Source organism: Rattus norvegicus, chromosome 7, assembly GCF_021556685.1.
Source record: "Rattus norvegicus strain SHRSP/BbbUtx chromosome 7, alternate assembly SHRSP_T2T, whole genome shotgun sequence".
Taxonomy (NCBI): domain Eukaryota; kingdom Metazoa; phylum Chordata; class Mammalia; order Rodentia; family Muridae; genus Rattus; species Rattus norvegicus.
In genome coordinates, this window is record NC_141540.1 from 80,794,397 (window position 1) to 80,799,054 (window position 4,658).

A 4,658-nucleotide genomic window follows, 5' to 3' on the forward strand; every position below is an offset into this window, starting at 1 on the left:
ATTAAACCCCTAGTGTTTTTATTCTATTATAAAGTTAGTGTAGCTTTTCTCCCTCCTAGGTGACTTGGTTATCTTCTATGGTTACCATCTATGTTGCTGGCCCTTGATGTTTCTTTTATGCCCAATCAGGTGCTGAAGTCTTTTCTTTGTAAAACTTGAACTTTTTCTGAATTTGAAGTGTTCATATGATTTAGTTCTAGTCAGTTCCAGTTTCCCGAGTCTAGCTTGCAGCACTTGCTAAGGTACACAGGTCAAGCTTCAGAATGCTTTCTTCTAGATGGCTGGTGCTTCCCTTACTTGGTAAGGGACAATAACACAGTCACTTAACAAAGAAGTCCATGTTAGCACTGTGGGACTTTGTGATTAGACCACATCTGAACATCTGACTGAAGACAGTCTATAATCTAGGATGTTATAACTTGCTCAAGCAGAACAATGGAGATTAAAGTGGCATAAATCAGGATTTCTGAGAAGGAATTTAATGAACAAAGGCAGCAAAATTATAAGGTAGATGGGTTGTGAGAGAGAGAGATTGTGAGGAAGCAGAAATTACGAGTAAGTCAAAACGAGTGTGCAGAAGGCAAGTGGTTCAGTTATTTGCCGGGGTAGGAGATGCAGAAGGCAAGACAAACAAATGATGTGATTTGTGATTCTGGAAGAGTTCTATAGACTTTTGGGGAGGAGTGGATGATAAGATGATGGACCTAGAGAACTGCTTTGGACCCCAAGCCCCATCCCAGTTCCTGAGCAATGTGATATCATAGAAGGCTCAAGACCTCAGGTATTCCCAAGTTCCATGTCCATCTTTAAACTTATCCTTTAAATTGACATAAAAGAACTTAAGTAGGATGTCTGCTTTGTATTCATTTAAGTCAGTAAGAGTTGTAAGATGAAAATAACCTAGCCCTGCCTACTCAGTTTCTTTGGTCTATACATCACAGAGAAGCTCTTAAAACTGTCTCATAGAAGTTTTGCCTTCACCTTCAGCATTCAGAGTTGTTTAATAAAACAGCTAATTAATGCAACAAAGGCTATATCAAAGGTAAATGTATCCCATTTGCAAAACATTTCTCTTATCAACTCCCTGCCTCTCTCATTAAGCTCTTCTGTTAACTGGGTCCACACAAAGTTAGTGATTCTGTTTGATGTCATCTGTTGCATGTAGCTTAGCTACCCTGCCTGAACTCCAGCTGGACCACGGTACCAGCTCCCACCCAGGGAATATTGGATCCATAGATGAAAAAATACAGATACAAACAGTTGCTCAATTTCAACTTGTCTTCTTGGCTCAATTGCTGGGCGCTACTAATCTACCTCAGCTAGTGTGCCCTTCTTAGTACTCCCAGATCAGCACCCTAAATCTGCATTCAACTTCAGTCGCTCAGCCACATTCAGTCCAGGTCAACATCGCCAACCTCCTGCTTGAAGAAGCAGCCTGTTTGCTCTGCCTGAGCTCTCACACAGCTGGTTGGTTTTTCTCCCCCTGAAGCATGGCTAAAACTCCTTCCTCCTCTCCTTGCATCTGCTAGCTTGCCTGTGGGGACCCAGAAGTAGCACCTATTCTTTCCACCCAGCAATTAGCCCATGGCATCTTTACAGATAGATCAAGAACCAATTGGGGAACAGGACCTTAGCATCAGCACCACCCCTATATCACCAAGGTTAGGACTGTGGTCTCCCATTGGATTTTTCTTCTCATGAGTCACTAGTATTTATAATAAGCTGAAGTAATGTTCTATGACATTTGTATATACTAATTCATTTCATCTTCACAACAGTCTATCTAAAGAAGTCATCCTCGTTTTTGTAGAGGACACTGAGACTCAAGAGGTCAAATCGTTGACATGCAGCTATTAAGTTGGATTTGTAATCTGCTTGATATTAGAGCTGTAGACATAATAGGGACAATTCTCTCTGATATCCTTCGTCCCCATGACCAACTCTTCCATGTCTTCTTATGGTTGCTACTGAGGTGAGCTCTGGCTGACTGTTTACCTGAACTCTTCCAATGTTTAGATTCTTCATTTATGTGTTCAGCATCCCTATCAACAGATGAATCTGTTGCAGGATGAATATTTGTGAAAATTAATGTGAATAGTACTTCATTCTGGTGCCATACAATCCTGTTTGTGATGTCTGATAATCTGTCTAGACTAGATTTCCTCCGTATGTGGACCTGAATGTCTGAATATTATTTCTTCCAAGGGAGTGATTCACTTTCCCTCTTGACCAATGTATAGTTCTGTTTTTGCCCTCCAAACAGTAAAGTTCTTCAAGCAGTGGGGCAGTGAGGGCACTGCAAGAATAGCTATTCCCTTCATAGGCCACTCCCATGACTGACAGGTGGTGGTCACATCTGTTGTTCATGACTTCTTGCTCATCCATATTCTGTGGCATCTAGCTGTCCTGTCCCAGCTCCATTGCTGTCCATGATGCCTGGCAGATGCTATGCTAAAATCCGTGGTGCATCTGAGGGGCTCTGTGATAAAAATACCATTTCTTCAAGAAATTCTGATCTCCATATTACTCTGATTTCTCGTTAGAGAGGACGGATTCTTTGTTCAAGTTCCTATTATATACTTATTATGTGAGCAGAAGGGGAAAGGGCTAACCTCAAATTTTAGTTTTCTTTATGATGATCTCAAATCATCCAACAGTGTCATAAGAATGCCTCATTTCCCCAGAAAGCTCTGGAGCTCTCATACACCTTGAGCAGTGTCTGCTGAGGGAAGCAGCCTCAAGGCTGACTGGCACTCTGAGTTGGCTTCTCAGGAGCTGCTCTATCTTGTCTTTGTTGGATAGGCCCCTGGAATACAGAAAATGTCAACTACATTTTCCCATGCTTCCCTTGCAGCTAGTGCAGACATGACAAGTGACTCATCAAGGGATGGCTGCTGGGGGATCTGGAGAAAGCCTTCTCTAAAGAATTGCTGTTTTCATTTTGGGATGTGGTTTTTTTTGTTTTTTGGTTTTTTTTTTGAAAATGGTCTGTGAAATTGCTGCAGCCTTTTGAGCTTACAAAAGGAAGAACCAATGTCACGGTATGGATGCTAAAGCACAAAAAAGAAAATCACCTGAGTTTAAGAGCCATCTTACCAGCTCTGAAAGCACCCTGCCTACAATCCATATACAAGAGTAATAGATATACACAGTGTATTGATAAACATAATGTATGCACAATAATATAATGTATACAATATGTGTATAATGATAGCAAAAATATTAGTACTAATAGTATCACCATACACTTCTACAGAGCCTTTTATAGGTCAGATATTTATTTATTATGCAAGATTATGAATTCCTGAGTTGGAATTCTTATTGGTAGCTGCAAACATCCAAAGACAGTCTGGACCTTGGTCTTTCTAAGAACTCTATAGAAGCCCCTTGGGGAAGCATTGTCTACATCACTAGATCTACTGCGTATTTCACGCTCAGTGTTCAGCATGTCCCTTTCTCACCATATCTATAGACACATTAGAACTTTTTCTTATCGCTTCTCGGCCTTTTGGCTAAGATCAAGTGTAGAACTTTTTCTTCCATTACTATTGAGTGCTTCACATGCTCTATTGGTTGCTATGACTAATATTAGTTAACACACTGCCAGCTTTATTTTTATTTTTGCATATCAGTCTTGTAACAAAAGCCAAAAAAGTGCTCCCGATGGAAAAGGAGCAGGTTCTTTTGAAGCAAAGCTGTCAGTTTTCTGTGCTTTTATTTTCTAGCTCCTCTTGATAGCTCATAGCTTGAAGAGTGAGGAGGGACCACGGCGGAGCTGTAAGTGTACTGAAGAGCCTTTCAGTGTTAGAGTTGGTTACAACCCGGATGACCTCATGATACATAGGAAACTCCTAGGGAAGTTGCCAGCCTTGTCTGTGAGACAGAGGTCCCAATGACATTTGCTTCTCAACTTCCGCAGTTCCAATAGGACAAACACCTTATAAATAAAATATGCATTTCTGTCTTTTAAATATTTTTATTCAATTTTTTAAGGATTTACTTATTTATGTATTTATCTAGATATGGGTAGGTACTTTTCTGCAAGTCGTCTGCACACCGGAAGACAGCACCAGAGTTTTGGTAGCTGCCATGTTGGTGCTGGGAATTGAATTCAGGACCTTTGAAAGAACAGTGGGTGCTTTAAACTACTGAGCCATCTCTCCAGCCCACTCTTCTGGTTTCTATCTTGTATGAACAGAGTGGTTGTAAGAGATGTAAATTTTCTCAGTTTTGAAGGGTTCAAGAATGTGTGCATGCATGCGTGCATGTGTGTGTGTATGGATATACCACAGAACCTATGCTAGAATGACCTAGGGGACCATCTAATTTGAATATAAGAACTCTGTAGCAGAGTAAAGCTTGAGCTTACATGAAAACTCTAATATTCAGCTCTGTTCACTGTCTAAAGAGTTCCTTTAAAGAGCTTAATAAAGAGGATCAGTGGGATTCTTGGGTATTAAACGTGTCTTCCAATGCAGTATTTAAACGACAAAAGTGTAACATAGCAAGCCCTAGGATTAATCTTCACTTAAACTACCCGTGAGCTCAAGAGGCAAAGGAAAAATACCCTTGGAAAATCGTGTAGATTTTTATTGAGACCCTGTGTCAAATACAAGAAATTGCTAAGTACTTGATGGCTAAGCCCCATGCAGGCTGGT

The 4,658-nt window shown here is 40.6% G+C and overlaps 1 pseudogene; it reads left to right on the top strand.

The window, feature by feature from the left end:
- The first annotated feature begins 3,492 nt into the window (after positions 1–3,492).
- LOC120094033 (U2 spliceosomal RNA) lies at positions 3,493–3,660 on the top strand (annotated as a pseudogene).
- Positions 3,661–4,658: the final 998 nt, after the last annotated feature.